Genomic DNA, 26,412 nt, shown 5'->3' with positions numbered 1-26,412 from the left:
ATTTCATTGTGATTCATCAGGCTTGAATTTCCTACAAAGGTATCTTGCAAGAGTTGCTCTAGGCCTTTTACTTAATGTTTAATATTCACTTGATTATTGTTCCTCTCTTGAGGGATTCTTGCTGCTATATAGGTCATTTCATCGTTGGTACCATCCAAGTGTACCCTTTTCTTTGGTGGTACATTTCCCTCGAGTCATCTGCTTCTCTTTAAAATGGAACTTACCGGTATCTTTGCTTAACTTCTTGTGAAAGGCTTCTCCAAGCTCCTTACGTATATGTTCAGGCACTGAGTAAATGTGTGCGGGATGTATGTCTTACTACTCAATTTAAATTAACTTTTGCTAAGGCCAAGTCTTTAAAATATCGGGGTAGTTAAAGCAATTAAGCAGTGCTATCTGAGCCATGACTCAACATCTTGGTTTTCAGATGATGAGATAAAATCTACCTGTTCGGGCTATTGCCTTTACAAAAATATAAAACCATCTGATACTCATTTTAACAGGGCATAAATCATGGCAATGCACATAAATCAAAGGAATGTTTTCAATTTCAGACCCCAAGAGCCAAGAGAGATAAGCTGATCTTAAAAGATCCAACTAAACGAGGGAAACAGATGTCAGAGACTGCATTTCAGAGTTTTTTCCTCTGTAAGAATGTTAATTTCTCCCCTTGTTCATAATGTCCTAAGAAAGGAAAAAGCCGCACACCGTACCTTGTCATACTAAGTGCCCCTATCACCTGGAATTAAAGCACAAAGAAGCAGAGCTAAACTGAGAATGCTCCAGACTGAATGACTGATCAGAAACATTACATTTCAGTGCTTCATTTGTACAAAATGCCCAAGAATATGGACCTACTTCGTGTCGGTTTCTTTTGAGGACTATTTAATCAGGTGCTTTAGAAAACAGAGTATAAACACTATTTAAAAATTAACCACATATGTTATAATATATCAAAGATACATGGGTATTCAACTTGAGATAGCAATCATAGTATGTTGTAAAAAACACTGGAGTATAAATTGAGAAATGTGGGTTTTAATCTTTACTCTTCCGCTGTATTAACCCATGGTCCTCAAATAAGTCACTGATGTAACACCTCTTTTATATTCCTTTAGCTCTTAAATTGGGATAATAATATCTGTTAGCTAGTTAGGATGGATTTTGTGAAAATCAAACAAGGTAATTATTTAAAAGTGTTTAGGAAATGTAAAATAACATGGCAAATATTTTTACTATGAATTCATTTTGTGGTTACCAATAGCAATTGTATAGACTAGACCAATAACTTATTCATTCATTTGTTCCTTTAAAAATATATAATTTAAAATAATCATTTGGAGATTCTTAAAACCCCGTGCTGAAGTCAGGCATGCATACAAATCATTATGTTGCAGTTCAGTAATTCACGTTCTATTCCACATTTTTTTTTAAGATTTTATTTATTTATTTGACAGAGAGAGACACAGCAAGAGAGGAAATGCAAGCAGGGGGAGTGGGAGAGGGAGAAGCAGGCTTCCCGCGGAGCAGGGAGCCTGATGCCGGGAACCATCCCAGGACCCTGGGATCATGACCTGAGCCGAAGGCAGATGCTTAACCAACTGAGCCACCCAGGCACCCCCTATTCCACACTTCTATAAGAGTATGGATGCAGGATCCATGGTGTACTTTTGTCAAAGAGGACAGATTTAAGAAAGATGAGACATCTGGAAAGATGAGGAGGGGTCTGCCACACGGAGAAATCAGAGATCACTTCAGGTACAGAAAAAACATGAGCTAAAAGTGAAAGCTAAGTGAAAAACATTTTAGAGAACTTTAAGAATTTCAGTGCAGATGAGACATAGATTGAATGCTGAAAGTGTAGTTGGTTTGAGGAAAGGGGTGAATACTGGACATGTTGAATTTGGGGTGCTTATGGGACAGCCAGATGGCTATGTGGTCTGGAGTCCAGCAGGGGATGTCTGAGTGAAACAGAGGTTCCCAGGTCCTCAGTGGAGCTGCAGTGGCTTACTCCATCAGAGTTGATATGACGATCCAAGAAGAGTGTGTCATGGCATGCCTGGTGTATTTGTCATGCAAAACAAATAGTTTTTTAACTTTTTATTTTGAAACAACTACAGATTCAAAGGAAGTTGGGAAGATAGTACAAAGAAGTCTCGTGTATCCATTATGCAGTTTCTCCCAAAGGTTAGATTTTGCAGAACTATGGTACAATATCAAAACCAGGTAATTGACATTGGTACAATGAATGTGTATAGCGGTATGTCAATTTATCACATGTGTACATTGGTGTAACCACCATCAAAATTGAGATACAGAACTATCCCATGACCAGAACTATCCCATAACCTTTGTGCTTCCATTTGACAGCCATATAGCCACATTATCCTCTTCTTTATCAATAAGTTAATCAACCAATGAGCATTTACTTCTCATGGAATGGAGGTGAGTCTACCACAATCTCTGAAACGTTGTCAGTTAGGCAAATATGTTGAGATTTCTTTCAAAGAGATGAAACTGATGGCCCATTGTGAAGATTTATCATACATGATCCATCACAAGCCTCTTAAGTGAGAATCCAAATCCAGAAATTCGAATCTGAAGGGAAAACTTTAAAACCAAAATTCAGGTTAACTTTATAAAGAAGAAAGAAAGAAGAATTAAATTCTCCCTCTCTCTCTCTCACTCACTCTGTGAGTGTGTGTATGATACTCAAATCACGGTTGTGAACAGTTTCTTATTTCAGCAATTCTCAGGAAAGAATGAGTGAAAGAACATTCAATTAAATCATATTAACTCTCTTGTTAGGCCTGATATTACTAAATCTAAACAAACATTGTTTCCTTTGATTTATCTCAATCTTATGACTTTCAGCCATCAAGATAAACTACCAGTGGGCAAATCTGACTGAGCCTTTTGCTTTTATACAAATATTGTACTTTGTTTCCCTGATTCTACTACTGCATTCTATATTCTTCAAAAAACAACCGGAGCTATCCTCTGAAAATGTAAATTAGACTATAATACCTCATTTTGAAAACTTTTCAGTGGCTTCCCATTGTGCTTGAAATAAAATCCATATGCTTAGATCTCCCTTCAGCAACAAAGGACTTACTTCACTAGCGGCTGGGAATTTGGCCAGGGAATTACAGCCCTCAGGTATCAGCCTTCCTTGTAGATGGCCTTGGCTGAAGAAAACTCTTTCTTTCAAAGTCATGCCGACTTTCAGGAGCAGCCCATATCCAGTGGCTGATCGATGTTGCAGTACAGTTTGGAACAGCTCTAAAGGGCCATCCCAGCTCCAGTGCTCCCGTGGAGTTGGCAGATACCTTTGTTGGAATTACAGTGCTGCTCATCATCTCCCTTCGCCCTATCCCCAGTCATCTCTGCCTTCCAAAGTTGACCTTAAGATCATTGCTAATAAAGGCCCCCATGCCGATTTCTGTCATAAAGACTGCTTCCAGGAACTCAACCTGGGACCCTGACCACAGTCTATGAGGATCTATATAAGCTGGCCCCTACCTATTTGTCCAATTTACTCACCTCAGTGCCCCTTTGCTTGCTGCTAGACACAACACCTTCTTTTGCTTCCTTAGCTGCACTACCCCTTAAAGACCTCAGCATTTTCATTTCCTTGGCTGGAGCACTCTCATGGCTCTTTATGCGGCTGGTCATTTCTCATTTTTCAGGCATCTGCTTTTCAAACTCCTTCTCAAACCACCTTATCTCTAGTAACCCCTGGAAACTTCTTCCCTTTTTTCCCCTTCATTTTATGTGTAACTTTGAAATGATCTCATCTCCTTCCTCTTGACTAGAAGCTCCAGGAAAGCAAAGATCAGGTCTGTTTGGTTCACCATGGTGTCCTTAATACCTAGAAGGGTCCTTAGCACCTAAATGATCAGTAAATATCTACTAGATGAATAAAAAACTCAAAAATGCCTCAGGAATAAATTTTACTTTTATGTTCTCTTAAGAAGGCTTTATTTCCAATTTTAGGTTTTATAAGTGGTATAATATCAGAGTCAGTAACACATAACACACACACACACTCTATACACAAGCCATTTTGATATCAGTCTACTGCATACAAATCCCCTTCAAAATGGGATAGTACTTGAAGTGGCAAAGTTTAATTTTACTCATTAAACTTGACTCGTGTACTTAGCATTCTTTTGCAGTTACTAGACTTTTGCAAAGATCCTGCAATCATTTCAAATTATGACGACATTATTTCTCTCGATTGTGACATTACGGAAAACAAAGTCCTCCAACAGGCAGAACCCAGGTGTCTCCACCCACTTCTCTCATGTGAAGGGATTATGCAAGCAAGTGACAGAAAAGCACACCCTCTGACTCTGAAAGACTGACAACTCTGGAGGGGCAAGGGACACAGAAGCATGCTGCAGAATAAAATAGGTAAGGGACTCCAAACATCCACATGTGAATTCACTTACGGAAATTACTCTTTTGATGAATCAGAGCAATCACTATGAGACATTCAGATTTAAAGTGAAAGGTAGAGCCTGCCCATAATTTCTATGAAATTATGCATCTTAGAACTTTCCCAAGACCTGGACCAAAGAGCAAATATCTACCTATCAGGCGACTACAGCTGTATCTTGCTACCAGGAACCTAATAGGCAAATTCACTTTGAAGTTGCTGAAGCTCATTTGTGTCCACATGTTCTTTCATCTCATGCTACCATTTTTATGTGTACCAGCACCTGGCTCTGGGAGAAAAACAGAAATAATATTCAAAGCAATGCTGTGCCATCAGCGTTGAGTACAAAAGCTTAGTGATAGATATTTTACTTATGTTACTCCAAGTTTGACTTACAAAAGGCTGAATAAATCATCCCAACATCAATACACTAACATCCTTCAAGATGATTAATTTACTTTGCAAAGGAAGCATCTTCCTGAAAAGGCACGTTTTGATGGAAAATAAATTCTCTCTAGGCACATATTTCTGAAGCATTAGAATTAATCATTTTGGAACTGGGGAGAAAATATGAACATTTTTTGATGAGGATCTAGTTTTATTAATAGAGACACACATAATTCAATTTTGGCTTTATTCTAGCTCTTCTTTGGCAATTTGTTTTTCTAACAGTGATAAGATATTGATTTTTTCTAGGGTTCTAACATGGAAAGCGCTCTGTTCTGTATAGATCTTATCATATTAAAAAAATACAATTTTTAATTCAAATTAGATTATTAAAGACTATTACCAGCAAGAGATCTATTTTTAAATTAGATCTCCTTTAGTTTTATATACTTGGAGTTAAGAGATAAATATTTTCATTACATGCTTTAAAAAGTGTGACTCTTTTTTAACTATACTAAATAGATATATGTCCATCAACCAATATTTTGGCATTTTTCTTAAAAGCCACTCATTGAACAACAAGAGGGAAAAAATAACCCAATGCTTAAGATACCAAATGTTTTAAAAAGCAAAAAGGTGGTCTTACCCAAAGATTTTTATAGTCATAAATGTTAAGCTGTCAAAATATATAATGCAAATGGTCAGCATTTTATGGATCAAGTTCAGGCTTTTCTACCATCCCCCATTTTTATTTGGTGCCTTATGCAAATGCAAATATTTATTCAGATATCTTTTCCATATATCTAGCTTCTGAAGCTCAGCTTATAATAAGTTTTATGTATTAGTCTATGCTTTACAGAGGGACCTCAGACTTCAAACTATAATGTGAGTGAAAACAAGGATGGAAAATGATGCTGAAATGTATACTCTTATCCATCAATAATGGAATGATAAATATATCCATATACAAATGAATCAGTATCCACTTAATATATTGAAATAAATATTTTAAGAAAAACCAATAATATATATGGAAAGGGGCAATGCATATACACAGGAAATGTTTAAGAAACTGCCATTTCCTCATGCCTATTGGATACGAAGGAAATACACATGTGCTTCATCATGGTCAACAGGGATCTTGGAAATTTGGAGTGGGGCTTGTAATTCTAGTTCTCCAGACTGGGCTTAAATCTTCCTGAGCAGAGTGGTTCTAAGTAATTTGCTTGATGCTTGATGTAGGGTAGCTCTTTAATCTATTACCCAAACCAGTATAAGATGTGGCACCATAATGATTACACTGGTACAGTAAGTGAAAGCTAGGTCTGTCTCAGGTACCTTGGGATGGTGGGGACCCTATTGATTAGAATAAACCAGAGAATCATCAAGACAGCTTGTCCATTTCTGGATTATTAAACTGTAGTAGCTTGAAGAAGAGATATGCCCACTTACGTAGAAAATAAGCCATAACTTATAGTGAAATTAAAAATTACTCATTTTAGGGCATTAAATGAGTCTCTGGTTTAAAAGATATTAAAGATATTGCTAGATATCCAGAAAAATGTATTCTTACCTTTTCCCATAATAGTAATTGCTGCTCAACCCCTAGACCCCATCTAGGGCAGTGATCCTGGCTTCTCTGCAGCTGATTATGCCACATGACTAACTCTGATAAATAAAATGTGAGCCGAAGCGAGTGTGTGATTTCTGATTGACTTGATTCTGAGCTTCCCTCTTTAGTGTATGGAAAGGCAATGACTGGAACAATCTTGAAACCAACCATTGAAGGCAGCCCGCCCACTGTCAGACTGGATCTCTGGATTACTATATGGGGCAGAGTGTCCACTCACCTGAAAAGTGAACTAACAGAACTATTACATGGGACAGAAGTAAAATCATAGGTTCTTAAACCACATTATTGGTTGGGTATCTTTATTAGGCAGCCAAGCCTTTAACCCTATCTCATGCAAGGCAAGAGCTTACATTAATCATCTCTTCTTTATTAGTAGCAACTGACTCAAAAGCTAAAGGGTTGGAAACAGGTTTCTTTTGGAGACTATCTCTGCAGTTTTAACAACCCAAATGTATACTTGGTCTATTGCTATGAGAGTCACATGAATGAGACAAAAGATGACATTGTATAATTTGAGAAAACATCTTTCATATCATAGTCTAGGTGAAAAATGCCTCCCGGAATAATCACGGTACTACCTGGGTAGACATATCCAGAGGCCCAGCTCTGTCAGGCATTTCAAAGGACAGTTACAATAACACCATGTTGTCTAATCTAATTTGTCTCCTGGGAATACCAAGCTAAACTTGATCCCTGGTATTTTTTTCCTGTACCTTGACTGTGCATCCATAATCTATCAGTTGTTTCATTCATTCTTGTTTTGCAGCTTTTAGCACTAACTAGCATATTCTTCAACCTACCTTCACACTTATCACTCCTGTGCCTGTTGTCCCAGAGTTAGGCCTATAACCTCCAATTAGCCGTCCCCCTTGCTTCCTGACTGATCCTGCATCTGCGCTACTTTTCCCACCCCAAGTTGCCTTCCCTATCACACTTTGGCTGTGGAAGATACCTAGAGATGATAAGCTGTAAGAAGCTAGAGGAATTGTGGAAGCACAATATCAGAGCAGGTGTTCTACTGAGTTGACTGGAAGAATGAAAGATGTACCTGGAAGCTCTCAGGGTCTCTTCTAGTGCTAAATAGCATCTAAGGAGAGCTATCGATGATCCCTGGTAACCTAGAGACTTGCTATTAATCCTAAATGTGGTCCAGCAGCATTGGCATCACCTGGGGGCTACTAGAAATACAGAATCTCAGGCCCCAGAGCTCCAAAATCAGAATCTGCATTTTCACAGCATTTGTATTTTAACAGGTGGTTTGTATGCACATTAAAGTTTACAAAGCACTGGCTGAGAAACCAGACTGGCTGGGCTGAGATATGGAGGCAGAAGATGGACACAAAGCATTGACCCATGAAAAGATTGCCAACTCAACACTAAATCTGCCAAGCGGTGACATTAAAGAAGCAACTCTGTCATCCATAAGCTTTCCAGCTGGAAAGGGTATGTTGCAGGATCATTGGTAACTCTTCCTTAAACACTGTAAGGGCATAGCCAGACTTAGATTCTTGAATTTTTATTTGCCAAATATTATATTTTTGCTTCTTAATAAATGAGATTTTGAGGATATATGGGTCAACATGCTCCCAAAGTGAGAAGCAATTCTAGAGAATTTCTCCTGTTTATACTAGAAAGGGACTTGAGCCAACTGAAGAATGAAAGCCTGAAGCTTAGTCTGGGACTGACTGTCACATGATGCCTCTAACAAGAAATAGAAGAGACTTTTTTTTCCCCTGTCTTAATACTCATAGTAAAATGCTATCCCTGTTGATACACTGTTGGACTGCAACCTATTAAAATATATATAAAGAAATACAGCAGCTGTACCTGTCAGTTTGGGTGAGAAAATAATTTAATCTGGACTAATTTCTGACAAAACCACGATTTCTCTGCATGAGAGAAACAGTTACAGTCCTAGGAAGTCTACTTAAAAAGTCATTGGTTTCAAGTTTTAAATACATTTACTAGGGCTTACAAGTTTTCTGGTAAGGGTAGGATTGTACCAGTATGGTTAACACAAAGAAATAATATCACACAGAAAGTGAGGGATCCAGAGGATTATGAAAAATATTACATTGTAACTGAGAACTCCGGCTCCTCCTATGTTTATCACACACACACAAAAACAGATTTGAGAAGCTCTGAAACCAAATAAACCAAACTTCCTTTCAACCACTAGACCAATTCCAGAAGAGTAGATTCTGTTGGAAGGGTTGGCAGCGACACAGAACATAGAAACAAAAGAGGGGAGTTAGGGATCACTTCAAGTGACCATAAATCAAAGCAGCTCGAGCTGGAGAAACGTCTTTAAAGTAAAGCCAGTGAGAAAAACAGCAGGCCCACCAAAAGGGCTCTTGTGTGCCTTTTTTGTTATTCCTCCCTTTCATGCAAAAAGGATGACTAATATTACTTTGTTTCAAGTAGCAATAATTTTTAAATATCTTATGAAATTTTATCCATGCTACAGATACAATTCCACAAAGAGCCACAGAAAGCTCATTCGAGCTCCACTGGGAGGAAGTTACTTTCTTGGCTGGTGTAGAGAGTCGAGGATGTGAAAAGGTTTTATAGATAATTAATGTCACCCAGTTACCAATCCAGAGGTCAGAGAATCAGACTCATTAATTTAATCATATACTAGTTGAAGCTTCAAGCACTTCCTTTTTAAATGTATCTACTATCTTTGAAAAACTCTCCAGTGAGTGCCAATTCTGAGAATAAAGAAAACTTCAACACACATCACAGCCCTGCCAACGAGGCTTGTGGGATGCTATTTTGATCATTTCTCTGCCTTTTAAGTGGAATCCAAAAGAAAATTTTCAAACAAAGAGTCTTGTTTTGAAGCTTTTATTCTCTAATGCAAACACCAAAACAAGAATCCCAAACAACTGGCTCATCCTTCCAACACACATTCAAATGTGCATAATGGGATAATGGATCTGCCCTAATGAAGGATAAGGGAATTCATCAAAAAGTCTTAGAGAAGTAAGTGAAATCCTGTGGTGAATTCTAAATCCTAATGTGTTGGTTATTAGCACTTCCTGCTGGGGACAAGGAAACAGTTTGGTGAGAGATATTAATGATGAAATACCAGGGCCAGTGTTAGGAAATGCCGTGGTCGTAGACAAACATACACATGCTACTATTGTTACTCATCTTGTTAGTATGACTATATTTTTCACACATTATCTGGGAAATACAATAACATTAAAGAAAAAATTAAAGCAAATTTATTAAATGAATTTTTCAACTATCCAAATACAACTGGTTGGTTAATAATGTTCCTTGTGCACATATTTTCCTACTTCAACACAGAATGCAACTATCATTTTGTATTTGATATTTTCATTTGACATTATTAGCATATTTTTTACTTCTGTTAATTTTTATAATTATAATAAGCATATAATACTCTTACTGTTGGAATATAGTGTGCTAAATAATTTCCCATAAGACAAGTAGAATGTATCTTACTTTTTTCCTCTATATACTACAAATAAAGCAGTCATATTTATAGCTCATAGGTTTTTATTTTTTTGCTTATTCAGAATTATTTCCTTAGTATGAATGACTCAATCTTGAATTCCCTCATCAAGAGATCTCCTTTCGGCTGGAACCACCATCTTCCAGTAATTCGCCAAAATGACCAACACAAAGGGAAAGAGGAGAGGTACCTGCTATATGTTCTCTAGGCCTTTTAGAAAACATGGAGTTGTTCCTTTGGCCACATACATGCTAATCTATAAGAAAGGTGATATTGTGGACATCAAGGGAACGGGCACTGTTCAAAAAGGAATACCCACAAATGTTACCATGGCAAAACTGGAAGAGTCTACAATGTTACTCAGCATGCTGTTGGCATTGTTGTAAACAAACAAGTTAAGGGCAAGATTCTTGCCATGAGAATTAATGTATGCATTGAGCATATTAAACACTCAAAGAGTCGAGATAACTTTCTGAAGTGTATGAAGGAAAATGATCAGAAAAAGAAGTAAGCCAAAGAGAAAGGTACTTGGGTTCAACTGAAGCGCCAGCCTGCCCCACCCAGAGAAGCACACTTTGTGAGAACCAATGGAAAGGAGCCCGAGCTGCTGGAACCCATTCCCTATGAATTCATGGCATGATAAATGTAAAGAAAATAAAAGACCTCAAGACTGTTAAAAAAAAAAAAAAAAGAGAGATCTATTTATGGTTCCTTCTACAAAATGTCTACATTGCCTTTCTAGTTTTTCCCAATTACACTCCTTACCAAACAATTAATAAGGGTATCACCCTCGCAAGAATGGTAACTATCCTAAACAATTTGCCTTTTATATTTATGAACTATATTTTTCTTTAGCTTAGATTATTTTTAAATGTATGAGAAAGATTAAACTTTTTCTCACACACTTTAAAAAATTATATACAAATAATAGTGAATTAAATAAAATATTATTGGAGTTATGATTAAAGTGTGTATAGGATTATGCATATTTCTTTTTTATGAATTGCTTAAATTCTCAGCTCATTTTAGAATGAATATTAAATTTTATTTGTAATCCAAAGGAATTATCATTATATTGTGGTATTTACTATCTATAACATTAAATGAGAATATTTTTTCCTAATCTGTTTTTTAGATTTCATTGCATTTTAAATAGTTTTGTTCATTGTCTTTATTTAGAAAATCTAAAGTTTATGCACACTAATTTGTTAATATATTTCATACAGAATGCCTTTTAAACTTAAAGGTAATACAAATAATATATTACATTCTTCTGCATGTCAAAACATACAATTCAAAGGCAAACAAAAAAACGGAACAACAATCACAAGAAATTACTTGATAAAGCATTAACATCTTTTCTACATCACAGTTTTACACAAATTGAAAACCACAGTAGATACAAAGGAAAAAAATCTCAAAAGGATAAATGAATGCAAGCCAAAAAGAGGAAATATCTTTATTTGTGCCAATAATCAAAAATGCAAATTTGAAACAGAATTAGAGATAGTCCATTGCCTACCCACAACCTGGATGGGACAGGGCAGCTGAGCACTCCAGGTCGTCCACAATACCTGCCCCTCCCCCTTCTGCCTCCAGGTGTGCTATGGTAGAGACCTCTGGCCAGAGCCAGAAGGCAAGACAGACTGTCACGTGGGAACCAATATACGTAAACCCTGTGAAATTCAAGTAGCAACAAGAGGAAAGGGAGGGGAAAATCTGGCAGAAAAAATAAAGAAGCTCTGAGATGGAGATTCATATTGGATAAAGAGCAGAAGTTTCATAACTGAACTGAATTAAAACCTCTTTAACTGTTCTGAGTCTCCAGATTAAATTAAGCATAGTCTTCCCATGTCCAAGAAGGAATAAAGATGTCAAGAAACAGTAAGCAGTTACAAGAATAAAGCATTTCATATCAGAGTAGTAGCTGGTGGATTACATCCTATTTTTATACAGTATTACCCAAGATTTTCTCTCTTATGGTGAATAGTCAATACTGCCAAGGCGAGGTGAGAATGGGACTCACCTACATACACTGTTGGAGAGAATGAGGTGGCTGCAAGGGTGCTAAAATCCCCAGCTTCCCCAACCCCAACTGGGCCCCTTGGCCCCTGACTTCCTACCTGTGGTAAGGTTATTTTTTCTTCCCATCCCAGATTTTCCATCATCTCTTGATATCCAGCCTATCTTCCCCCAGTGGGATTGCCCATAAACATCTCTCTAGTCCCTAACCTCCTATGCCTCCAAAAGGAGGTGACTCTCTCATTTCCCCAGTAAGTTCTTAATTTTCTGCTCTTTTAGCATCACTGACAGTGAATCTATCCATTCTCTTGGTGAAACCATCACATCTCTATATTAGGGACTGGACTTTCTTCAGGCTTCCACTATGAAGCTGACCCCAAGGACAAGCTACCCCAATATAATATTTCACGTCTTCTCTGAAGCATTTTTGCTTATTCACCATCCTTACGACTTCCCAAGATCATATTGTAGATGACTGTCTCAAAACAGCATACTCAAATAACATCCCTCCAGAGAGATAGATTCCTCCCCAAAAGTGAAATTATCTCTTTATCCTAGAAAATCAAACTTTTTGCAATTTATTAAGTGATCAATCCATTCTTCCCCAGTTGTAAAGGGCCAGTCTCTCCCAGATACCCCTGACATAATTTCATAAACAATAGTGAAAACAGCTACCATTTATCTTGAGTGCTCATTTTCTAACAGGCAGAATGTCAACCAATTTTTTAAATATATTTTCACATTTCACTTGGCAAGAATTGAGCTTTGGATAAGTTCATATGTTATATTTCTATTTTGCAATTATTGTTTCAAAAACTAAATGGCTTATCTAAATTTCATAACATAAATTTGTGAGTCAGTAAGAAAGATGTTACATATCCATACCACATAGATAAATAAACAGAGGTTTAGAAGGATTTCAAAAGTCCAGATATTGCCTAACTAGTGAGTGGTCCAAGTCAGGATTCAACTGATCTCACTGCAAAGCCCTTACTCTTTTCTGTCTGTATCGAAGTAGATTATTGCTTGGTCCCTTGCCTGTGATGATTCTTCTGAGGAAAATATGTCATGTTTCTTAAGTTCTAATAGCGGTTGATATTAATTAATTTTGTTAGCAGGACTGCCAAAAAAGGGGAAGTTCTAGAATATGCCTTTATTGTAGCAGGAGAAGCTATAGAATCCTCTACTGGAGGATTCCTGCTGAAAACTCAGTCAATGATTTTGCTAACGATGGTGGTAACTCTAAGCAAAAATACAATGTGTTGACAATTTTTCCTTGGTTGAAAATAGATCTTTTAGAATCTGAGTGTGGAAAATATGCTCAGTGTTTTTTAATAGTCTACTGTTTGATAGATCATTTCTCCTTCATAAACATGATTTCTATTTGAAATCAGATATTTTCCTTTGCCCTAGAATCCTGTTTTCACATCCCTAGGCCTCCTGAATGCTTAAAATATTCTCTGAGGAAAGAAACAATCCAAAATAAATAATTCACTGCACTGTTTTCAAGAACACTAGATTTTAATTAGCTCTTTGTTTGTTTACTTGTTTGTTTATTTCTCTGCTTGCTCTTTGGAGGAGAGCCCAGTGCAAATAAGGGTTAATGTAAAACCTTCAATTTTTTGCAAAAGGAGCTTTCTTCCTTGGATCTGAATAAAAACATATCTGTCCTGCAAAATAAACCACTCAACTGTCTCAGATATTTGGGAATGAATGCTTATCCACTAATTGGCTTCAGCTGTTTTTTCTCTTCATTATTTGAACTGAGAAAACAGCTGTTTTGGCAAATGGTTAAGCCCTAAGTCACATGGTTAGTGATTTATACACTTCAACGTGCTAATGGATGCTTTGTAGAGCATGGTTTTGTTTATTTGATTGTTACAGGCCACAGTTAATGAATCATGACTTTCTTTAAACACACAGTGAACCCAATCTCATAGAGCAGCTCTTAATTTGGCGGGGGGCGGGGGTCATTTTAGATCTTTTTTTTTTTCAGTTTAGTATAATTTGCTTGATTTTACCTCTCCAAAATAACAAGAAAATGGGGAGAAATTGGAAACAAAGATTTATATTTTTATGAAACCTGATGCACTTGCAAGTGAGCAGGGAGTCAATTACAACAGAACACACTAGCAGTGGGGAAAAGAAAAGAAAAGAGAACAATTGGTCTTTTGAATTATTTGAACTAGCCATACTCCTTGTGGTGTTTTTCTTTGAGCAAGTTCATTAACATCAAGAGCACTGGCATTTGGTTACATTCACCTCTTGGGGCATTAATTGACTGGGACTAGAATGAAATCATTACTTATCCAAAAAGGTATTTTCTTACTACTATGAGCAGAAGAGGTCAATCATAAATGCTGATGCTCTTCTATAATTAAAATAATTTCTGTCATCCCAATAATAGTACTAGTAATAATAATAATAATAATAATAATAATAATAATAAATGCATTCAACTAGATTTGATGAGCTATAATCACATCCACAGTCAACATGAGATTAAAGCAATGAGCAGGAGAGCAAACTTTAAGATTAGAGATTTTATTTTTAAAATCTGATGTCTTCAAGTAGTCTTTTTCTTAAATCATACTTAGACACTTGAGATGATACTTTTCAAAGATCTTCAATAGGGGTCACTTCAGTCTCTGCAAGTAACTAATTCTAGCCTTTAATCCTTGATGTCAGAAAATTATTATCTTACTTAACAAGATTCATCTGATTTTTGAGCAGTTTTTCTCTCATAGGACTAGACCATACTGCTATTTGACAAAATATTAGAACTCTAATATCTCAGCCCTTTCATCCTACAGGTAAGGAAACAAAGTTTCAGGGAGGTTAAGTATATGGTCCACACATAGAAGCAGGCAAATTCACTGAAAATTGCATATTCCCAAGTTTGTAGAACATTTTTAAGATTTTGGTTTTGCAGAAAAAAAAGCAAGAGACAGAAACCATATGCATACTTATACATAGAACAGTATGGATGAACTTTACATGTAAGTGAAAGAAGCCAAGCACTAAAGGTTGCATATCGTATGTTTCCATTTATATGAAACATCCAGAATAGACTAATCCATAAAGACAAATCCATAAATGGATTAGTGGTTGCCAGGAGTTGGGGATTGCGGAAGTAACAGCTAACAGGTATGGGTTTTACTTCTGCTGTGACAAAAATGTTCAAGAATTAGCTAACCGTAATGGTTGCACAACCCTGTGAATATAATAACAATCTCTAAATTGTATGCTTTAAAAAAAAAGATTTTGGTTTTGCTTGTATGCCATGGCTCTGCCCTTGCTTTTGCCTCTGCTCTAGATATGTCCAGTCAGAACCATGGTTGGGATGAACTTGCAGGCATATAGGACAACAGCGAGAGGAGTGAAGACGAGAACAGTTGAGAACTGGAGTTCACAGAAAGGGCTGATAATCACCAACCTAGAGAACAGAATCATCAGATGGTGGCTCAATTGTTTTATCTAAATATTAATGGCAAGAACGAGTTTTGGAGGTTGAGGGCTTGGGGATGCTAAAATTCCATGACAACTGTACATGAGGTAAAGGTAGAAGAAGAATGAATATGACCATTTTGAAGAATATAATTGATTTTCACTGATGTCTTTATTGATGGAGATAAATGTCAAGGTGCATTTTTGAATCCCATGTGTACATAGTAGAGGACAGATGGCTCCTCTCCCTTCTTGCTCTTTGAGCTCTTCTCATCATCCTTTATCCATCCAGAATGGAAATCCAAGTGTGCCATGGGACTCAAAGTAGAAAGTACAGACAGAAATAAGTACAGTAGATCTTAGGATGCTTGATGAATAAAACATCTTTGGAGGCAAAGGAAGAAACGCATCATTGGATGCTTCTCATATGGCATGTACTGTGTTGAATAGTGAATCCCCCAAATTCATGTCATTCCTGGAACCTCAGAATGTGACTTTACTTGGAAATAAAATCTTTGCAGATGTAATTAGTTAATATGACGTCATACCAGATTAAGGTGGGCTCTAAATTCAATATGACTGTGTCCTTATAGAAAGAGACACACACAGAAAGAAGCTGGCCATGTGACAACAAAGGTAGAGATTGAAATGATGCATCCACAAGCCAAGAAATTCCAAACATTGCTGGCAAACACCGGAAGCCAGAAGAGGCATGAAAGTATCCTCCTGTACAGACTTCATAGAGAACGCAGCCCTGCCTGTGCCTTGATTTTAGACTGCTAGCCTCCAAAACGGTGAGACAATAAATTTCTGTTATTTTAAGACACCCAATTTGTAGTAGGTTGTTACAGCAGCCTTAGGAAATTAATTCACTGGGAATGGCATGAGGTGTGGACTTCCATCAAGGCAAGTGATTCTTTGGGTTAGGCAGAAAACCTAAAAGCATGAACAGTAAATGATAAATCCTTATAGCAAAAGACCTAGACTGGACTCCTTAATGTCAGAGACATATAAACAAAAGAAAGGATAAATTACAAAGAGGAAAGTATTTTTAATATACAAGAGAGACATAGAGATAGTATCCTCAACATATATGTCTCTCTTACGATTATAAGAAAGAGTAAGCTCTCTAATAGAAACTTACTTAAAAAAAAGAAACTCATTAAAATACAATACATTTTATCTACTTAATTGGTCAGCAAAGATAAGAAAATATTTTTTTAAAGATTTTATTTATTTACTTAACAGAGAGAGAGACAGCGAGAGAGGAAACACAAGAAGGGGGAGTGGGAGAAGGAGAAGCAGGCTCTCTGCGGAGCAGGGAGCCCGATGCAGGACTCGATCCCAGGACACTGGGATCATGACCTGAGCCGAAGGCAGACGCTTAACGACTGAGCCACCCAGGCGCCCCAAGAAAAATGGTTAAACCTATTATTAGTAAGAGTTTAAGGAGACAGACACTCAGCATTGCTATTCAGAATATGATCCCCCAGGACTTTGTTGCTGATCCACAACTAGAGAGTTAAGCATTTAGAAATGTTTATAGCAAATCAATCTTGCTATGAAATCCCAAGGAGTGATTGGGATCACTCACTTGTCTGTTTGAGAGGGGTTTAGCAAGCTTGGCTGTTCAAAGTCACATGGTGAGTCTCACATCTTCTGAATTGCATATGAATCAGAAAAACAGGACCATGCTTCAAGCGATATTTTTTCCAGCTTTATTGAGATATTATGGGAAAATACCATGTGTCAGTTAAAGTATACAATGTAATGATTTGATACAGGTACGTATTGTGAAATGATTACCACCAAAAGGTTAGTTAACACACACATCCCCTCACAAAATTACCTTTTTCTTTTTATAGTGGTGATAACTTTTAAGATTTACTCTTTCAATAACTTTCAAGGATATAATATAGTTAATTATAGTCCCTGTGCTGTGTGTTGGATACCAGTTCTTATTCATCTTATAGCTGGGAGTTAGTACCCTTTGACCAACATGTCCCCATCTTCCCCATACCCCAGGCCCCAGAAACCACCATTCTACTCTATTTTTTTGTTTGTCTTTTTTAGATTCTACAAATAAATGCAGAAATATAGTATTTGCCTTTCTTTGACTTATTTCACTTAGCAAAATACCCTCAAGATCTATCCATGTTGTTACAAAAAGCAGGATTTTTTTCTTTCTAATGGCTGAATAATATTCCATTGTATATATGCATTTGTGTATATATCATTGTATATATATCAGTGAGATATATAGAGAGATATACACATACACACCATATACATATCATTAATGTGTGTGTGTGTATATATATATATATATATATATATATATATATATAACATATGCCACATTTTCTGTATCCAATCGTCTGTTGATGAACACTTAGGTTGTTTCCATTATTTTGGCTACTGTTAATAATGCTGCAGTGAACATGGGGCTACAGATATCTTTTTGAAATAGTGATTTTTACTTCCTTCATATAAATACCCAGAAGTGGAATTGCTGCATCATATGATAATTCTATTTTCAATTTTTTTCAGCAAGAGATATTTTAAGTTTAGTTTCTCAGGTATAACTCAGAAATATGTAAAAATGTTAAAAATGTAAGCATTTATATATTAAAACTTGAATATTTTACAATAAGGGTTTTTTGAGAAATACTTATATCTTTCTTTTTCCTTTTTTTAAGTTTCTATTTAAATTCCAGTGTAGTTAACATGCAGTGTAATATTAGTTTTAGGTATACCATATAGTGATTCAACACTTCCACACAACAGTACAATCAGTTTATTTTAAATCAAATCTGTTTTTAAATTTGTGGCTCAACATTATTAGCTAAATTAGGGAAATTATATTTATATTAGTAAGTTTTAACTCTTGTGGTAAAACGGTTTTCATTTACTTTTTTGTGAAGAAAAATACCTTTTGGGATGCCTGGGTGGCCAAATGGGTTAAGCGTCTACCTTGGGCTCAGGTCATGATCCCACAGTCCTGGGATCGAGTCCTGCATCAGGCTCCCTGCTCAGCGGGGAGCCTGCTTCTCCCTCTCCCTCTGCCACTCCCCCTGTTTGTGCTCTCTCTCTCTCTGACAAATAAATAAAATCTTAAAAAAAAAAAAGCTTAAAAAAAGAAAAATACCTTTTTCTGGATGTGAAAGGAGTCATAATTCAAATATTAATGGTGTAAATGATTCTAAACAAATAAAAATTTTACTCAGATGTATATTCCATCATATACATGTTCAACTTTGTAGCTTTATTTGATGATGAAATGCTAACACAATGGTATGTTTTTTATAGCAGAGTACTAGCTAATAAAGCAATGCAATCCTCAAAACTTAAGAAGGTTTACATATAAAATATAAAGAAATAAGCTGAAAATAAAGAATTCCTCAAAATGAAGAATATTGATTAATAATTTTTTAAAAAGATTTATTTAGTTATTTTAGAGGAGAGTGTGTGTGAGCACAGGGTAGGCGTAGGGGCAGAGGGAAAAGGAGAGAAAATCTTAAGCAGTCTTTGCAGAGAGACTTGGATCCTGACCCTGGGCTCAATCTCATGACCCTGGGCTCAATCTCATGACCCTGAGATCAAAACCTGAGCTGAAACCAAGAGTCAGAGGCCAAACCAACTGTGCCACCCAGGTGCCCCAAATATCAATTAATAATTTTACTAAAGCAGATGTTTAGTATTTCACATATAAATATTAGTCCTTTTTAGGCTCCTTTTATTTATGTATGTATTTATTTTTTTTTTCATCATGATAAGTGTACTCTTTAATCCCCATCCTCTATTTCACTCATCCCCCCCACAAACCTCCCCTCTGGTAACCATCAATTTTTTCTGTGTAGTTAAGAGTCTGTTTCTTGTGGCTTTTTTTTTCTTTGCTCCTTTGTTCAGTTTCTTAAATTCCACGTATGAGTGAGATCATATGGTATTTGTTTTTCTCTGACTGACATATATCTCTTATATTTTCTAGCACTATCCATGTTGTTACAAATGGCTTTTTTATGGCTGAGTAATATTCCATTGTATATGTATACCACATCTACTTTATCTGTTCATCTATCAAGGGACACTTGAGCTGCTTCCATAATTTGGTTATTATAAATAATGCTGCAATAAACACAGGAATGCATATATACCTTTGAACTAGTGCTTTTGTATTTTTTTGGTAAATACCCAGTAGTTCAATAACTGTATCATAAGGTAGTTCTATTTTTTTTTAAAGATTTTATTTATTTATTTGAGACAGAGAGAATGAGAGACAGAGAGCATGAGAGGGAGGAGGGTCAGAGGGAGAAGCAGACTCCCGCCGAGCAGGGAGCCGGATGCGGGACTCGATCCCGGGACTCCAGGATCATGACCTGAGCCAAAGGCAGTCACTTAACCAACTGAGCCACCCAGGCGCCCCAAGGTAGTTCTATTTTTAATTTTTTTGAGGAACCTCCATATTGTTTTCCACAGTGACTGCATCAGTGTGCATTCCCACCAACAGTGCAAGAGGGTTCATTTTTCTCCAAATGCTCATGAACACTAGTGTTTCTTGTGTTTTTGATTTTAGCCATTCTGACAGGTGTGAGGTAATATCTCATTGTAGTTTTGATTTGCATTTCCCTGGTGATAAGTGATGTTGAGCATATTTTCATGTGTCTGATGGCCATCTGTGTGTCTTCTTTGTGGAGAAATGTCTGTTCATGTCTTCTGTCAATTTATAATTGGATTATTTATTTTTTGGGTGTTGAGTTGTATCAGTTCTTTATATATTTTGGATATTAACCCTTTATTGGATATGTCATTTGCAAATACCTTCTCCCATTCAGCAGATTGCCTTGTAGTTTTGTTGATTGTTTCCTTCACTGTGTAGAAATTTTTTTTTACTTTATATAGTCCCAATAGTTTATTTTTGCATTTATTTTTCTTGCCTCAGAAGACATATCTAAAAAAATGTTGCTATGGCTGATGTCAGAGAAATTACTGCCTATGCTCTCTTCTAGGGTTTTTATGGTGTCAGGTCTCACATTTAAGTCTTTAATCCATTTTGAGCTTATTTTTGAGTATGGTGAAAGAAAATGCTCCAGTTTCATTCTTTTGTATGCAGCTGTCCAGTTTTCTTAACACCATTCCCAAAGCAGCACTAAAATTTGCTAAGATTAAATAGCCATATGAAATAGCTGACACTAGTGTTAAAAATTACATTAGTAAGAGATTATTTGTTTAAATGTTGGGTAAATCTTGACAAATAATTAACCTTAAGCACCACTTCCACTGACACTGTAGCTCTACCCATTCAGGAACTAATTAATTATATGGCAAACTGGCTCATGAAACTCATAAACTAGCAAAGCATTTTTCAGAGTCATTTGACAAATACACAGATACTGCAAACATGGCAATTATTTTTAGTATGTGGGTAACCTGAACATATTAGTGTTATGAGGGAAAACAATTTTTTCAGTTCATTGTTAATAAATATAAATTGATCTGAATTTTATGAACTACAAAGAATTGCACTGTCAAATAATATTTTAATTATGAGTAGGAATATGTTCTGATGACACAGTTGCAAAGACAGGAAAATATTCTGAAGTAGCAACCAGATAAAGATTTAAATAAAAATTACTATACTACTTCCTTCATTTTGAGAAATTTTGCATTAAAATAATGTCACTTGAACTGGACAATATGCCTTGTAATGTAATAAAATTTATGAAATAGATTAAAAGTGTGCTGAGTTCAAGGTTTTTCTTTCTATAAAACTACCAGTTTACTAATCATAAACAACTGATATTATATCCTGAGGTATAATGATTACCAAGGGGAAAAGCTCTTTGAGGAATTAGGATAAAAAACACAGTTTGATCTCAACATTTTAGATTCATGACGTATTCAGCCAGATTGACTTATTTGTCTATCAGGTATTTTTAGTGGTCTTAATACTTCCATACAAGAAGGTATGCAAAATGTTTTTCAGTGGCAGATAAAAAGTTAAATGCAAAGTATAGAACATTTTTGGAAGAACACAATTTATACATAATATGATGATGTGCTATACAATTTCACAATTATCAGTGAAATAGGTAATGATCTTGATATTGCACATCTGCCAAAAGTTATCACCAAACCTTGAATTCGATTTTCCATCAAGGAGAAAATTAAAGTCTTTCAACCATAGACACATCAAAATTAATTACAAAGTTAAGGTAAAAAGATTAAAATTAAAGATATAAATAAAATAATAATGTAGCTGTTGTATCAATTTACACATTCTGAATACAGAGACTATATGTTCTTGTAAGTGATGTTTATTATCTATCTCTACACACACACATATATATCGATACATACATGCTAGAAATTAAAAAAAAAGACAAAAACAATTCCATGATCTTTAAATTTTGAAAGATTCTATTAATTCACTCTTGCATCCAAAGGGAAAATCAAAACCAAATTTACAGCATGTCTAGAAAATTATGATCATGAAAACCCTATATAATAGAATGTATGCCATATAGCTAAAGTTGTGGTCAAAAAAATTAAAATTCAGTTTATAATAATTATTTGCTGATTAATTGATTATTAATACATTGTTAATAAAAGTGAAGAATGAAAACATTAATTTCCCATTCTACTTGAAAAGATGGGAATATAAAAATAGCATAATCCAAAGGAAGAATATGAAGAAATGAAACACATTAAAACCAAAATTTTTTTCCCTCCCTTCCCCTATGATCGTCTGTTTTGTTTCTTAAATTCCACAACTGAGTGAGATCATATGATAATTGTCTTTCTCTGATTGACTTATTTCACTTAGCATAATACCCTCTAGTTCCATCTGAGTTGTTGCAAATGGCAAGTTTTCATTTTTTGATGGCTGAGTAGTATTCCATTGTATATATATACCACATCTTCTTTACCCTTTCATCTGTAAATAAAACAAGATGAAATCAGAGAGGGAGACAAACCATAGGAGACTCTTAATCATTGGAAACAAACTGACGGTTGCTGGAGGGGAGGGGGTAGGGGGATGGGGTAACTGGGTGATAGACATGAAGGAGGGCAGGTGATGTAATGAGCACTGGGTATTATATAAGACTGTTGAATCACTGACCTCTACCTCTGAAACTAATAATACACTGTATGTTAATTAATTCAATTTAAATTTAAAAAAATAAAATAAAATAAAAACAAAAATTAATCAGTTAGAAAGCAGGAAGAATGTAAAATAATCAAAGAACTGAAACTTTGAGAGAAAAAATCAAATAAATAAGATGTTAACTAGCCTAGCCATGAGATAAGACAAACAAGTTCAAATACACAAAATAAGAAAAGAGAGAAACTAATTACAGACATTTAAAAAATTTTAAAAATATATAAAACTACCTTTCTCAACTATAAACAAATGTGAAAAACTTGATGTACTAGATGAGTTCTCAGGCATATAAATTATCAAATTTAAACAGACACAAGGGCCAGATAGTTTCATGCTTACATTATACCAATTATGACATAACAGTCACCACATTATTAAACTGTGATTAGAAAAAAGAAGAGGTGCCTGGGTGGCTCTTTTGGTTAAGCCTTGGACTCTTGATTTTGGCTGAGGTCATGATCTCAGGGTCATGATCTCAGAGACCTGAGATCAAGCCCAGAGTCCAGCTGTGCACTGAGAGAGAGCCTGCTTAAGATTTTCTCTCTCCCTCTGCCCCTCCCCTCCTCCCCCACCCCCAAGCATACACTCGCACTCTCTCTTTCAAAAAAAAAAAAAAGAATTTATAAGAAAAAAGAAGAGTAGCCTACATTTTTGAAGGTCCCTGTTTATATTTATATCAAAGCCTAAAAAAGAAGACAAAATAGAAAACTACAGAGCAGTCTTACTTGTTGAATATAAATGCAAAAGTCTTAAATGAAATATTAATAGATAAGTCCTAGTGGCATAGCAAAAGAACACTACATGGTGATCAAGTGGATTCTTAAACAGAAACAGGTGAAAATAGTCCAATATTACAAAACCTATTAACAGTCACCATTCATTTGCTCAAGTGAAACATTTCATGTTTGATGAAAAGATATTTGAAAAACAGACAAACAAAAAGATGTTTGAAAAAAATCAGTATCTATTTTTGAAAAATATTTTTAAAATAGAATGTGGCATAAATAGAAAATTCTTTAATGCAAATTCTTTTATCTCCCATTTAAAAACCATATCAATGTTTAACTGAGAGGAATCAAAAACAATCCTACTAAAAATAGAAAAAGACGAGAATGCCTGTCACTATTGCACAATATTTGTCTGGAGGCTTAAACTAATGTAATTAGATGATAAATATGTGTGTATATATATATAATATTAGAAAATATATATATAATGTTAGAAAAACAGTAATTATTATTTTCAGGAAATTAAGCTGTATTTCTAAAAAGGAAGTAATTCAAAAACTTCTATGAAAAATAAGAAAATTTAGATGGTATATGGATAGAAATGTGATCTAGAATGGTAAGGATTCTATGCATTTGAAGCACAAATTAGAAAACATTCTAAAAGATCTACTTTACAAAGTCATCAAAAATAAAAAATAAATTTAATAAGAAATGTGAAAAAAAATCAGGAGATCTTTCCATTGCTGTTGACAGATGTAAAAGAAGATAACCTTTTTTCACATTAGGAAGATTTAATATCACAAGCATTTCACTTCTAGCATTAATTCATGTTCTATATAATAAACCATATTTATAATCATAATACAATACATATATTTTTAGAATTAATCATACTATTTTTGAAATTCCTATGGACTTATGTTAAGATATTCTTTCAGTTTCAAAGTCAGCCCCCAATCAAAATTATTATAACATCAATGAGAAACATAAAAATAAAACTTATATGGGGGGGGCGCCTGGGTGGCTCAGTCGTTAAGCGTCTGCCTTCGGCTCAGGTCATGATCCCGGGATCCTGGATCGAGCCCTGCATCAGGCTCCCTGCTCTGCAGAAAGTCTGCTTCTCCCTCTCCACTCTCCCTGCTTGTGTTCCCTCTCTCTGTGTCTCTCTCTCTCTGTCAAATAAATAAATAAAATCTTAAAAAAAAAATTATAAAAAAATAAAAATAAAAAAATAAAACTTATATGGAAAATAAACAAAACTATCCAGAAATATTCCAAGAAAGATAATTGAAGGACTAGTCATGCCATTTACCAAAATTAAAGTCATAATTTTATAAAGAATACGCAGAAAATCTTTGGTACAAATAGAGTTCAAAAATCAATGAAAATGTATTAGAAAGTTAGTATTGATAAAATTAGTACAGTATATCTTGGGGGATAAATGGATTAGTCAAAAAACATTTGAGGAGAGTTGGTTTTCTCTGGAAAATGGCTGTTGAATACCCCGTTCCCTCCTTTTTTTTAAATTTAATTTAATTTTATTATGTTATGTTAGTCACCATACAATACATCATTAGTTTTTGATGTAGTGATTCACGATTCATTGTTTTCGTATAACACCCAGTGTTAGTTCCCTCCTTAAAACAGAATAAATTCTGAGTGGATTAATGATATAAATTAAAAATAGAAACATCAAACTACTATTATAAAAAAATGAAAGCTCACTTTATAACATGAGAATGGGAAAAGCCTCTGTATATTCAGGATATAATCAAAGAAGCCATAAAAGAAAAGATCAACAAATTTGGATATATAAAACTAATAACTAAAACTTTTTTTATTTTTAAAATTTGAAAGAAAAGCTATTAATAGATATGACTATTTAGAAATCATATTACAGATAAGGGTAAAATTTCTTAAATATACACAGAGTTCTTAAAAATCAGCAACCCCTCACAAAAACCCTCAAAAGACAGCAACCCGTCAACAAACAAAGGGCTTGATGAGATAGCTTCAGGAAAGAAAATTAAAAAACGTAATTAAAAAAAATGTAAAATGTTATTTATAATAAGAAGAGTGTAAATTAAAACAGAGATTAAAACACTCTTAAACACTAATATATAAATGTAAATTATCATAATCACTACATAGAAATGTTTGACATCTATCAAAACTTAAATTGCTACCCACTTCTAAAAAAAGTGTCTTGCAGGCAGAGTTGCATGTGTGTTAATGTATGTAGAATATTATTTAATTCAGCCTTGTTCATAATGCCAAAAATATTAGAAGGAACCACATTGTTTATCACTAGGGGAGAGATTAAATAAATTATGGTATACATACATGCATACATACATTTGCAGACATTTAAAAAGTGTGCATTACTAGGTAATTATCTCCAAATTTTGATATTAAATTGAAAAAGCAAGATGTAGAACAGTGTGCATCATATATTATCATTTGGGGGGATAGAAATACATAGATGCCAAGAGGCTTTCTATATTCAGAGAATATTTCTGGGAGGACACATAAGAATGACTATTTCCTGGGTGGCTCAGTTGGTTAAGCGGCTGCCTTCAGCGCAGGTCATGATTCCACGTCCTGGGATCGAGCCTCGCATCGGGATCCTTGCTCTGTGGGGAGCCTGCTTCTCCCTCTCCTTCTGCCTGCCTGCCGCTCCCCCTGCTTGTGCTCACTCTCTATCTGTGTCAAATAAATAAATAAAATCTTAAAAAAAAAAAAAAGAATGACTATTTCCTCTTGAAAAAGGATGGAATTTGAGGGTGGGAATGGGACTTATTTCTCATCAAATGCTTTCTTGTATGTTTAAAATTTTGAACACATTCATGTATAAACTAGTCAAAAATATTAAAGATAAAAGCAACCAATAAAGCATATGTGTTAAATAAATCTTCAAGAATCTGTGACTTAAATCAGTATGGAAAAAATGTTACATTTGCTCATTCTCTCATTCACTTTAATACAAGGATATCAAGAGATTTTTACAGGATCTATCATTTATTGGCCTTCTCTGAAATCCATCCATTCAAAACATTGAACTTTTTCAAACGTCAGGCTCATAGCCTTCCAATGGGATGATACCAAATC

The sequence above is a fragment of the Mirounga leonina genome, unplaced genomic scaffold, assembly GCF_011800145.1.
Source record: "Mirounga leonina isolate KUSES-001 unplaced genomic scaffold, KU_Mleo_1.0 Mir_53, whole genome shotgun sequence".
Classification (NCBI taxonomy): Eukaryota; Metazoa; Chordata; class Mammalia; order Carnivora; family Phocidae; genus Mirounga; species Mirounga leonina.
Note: the sequence above shows the minus strand (reverse complement) of the source record.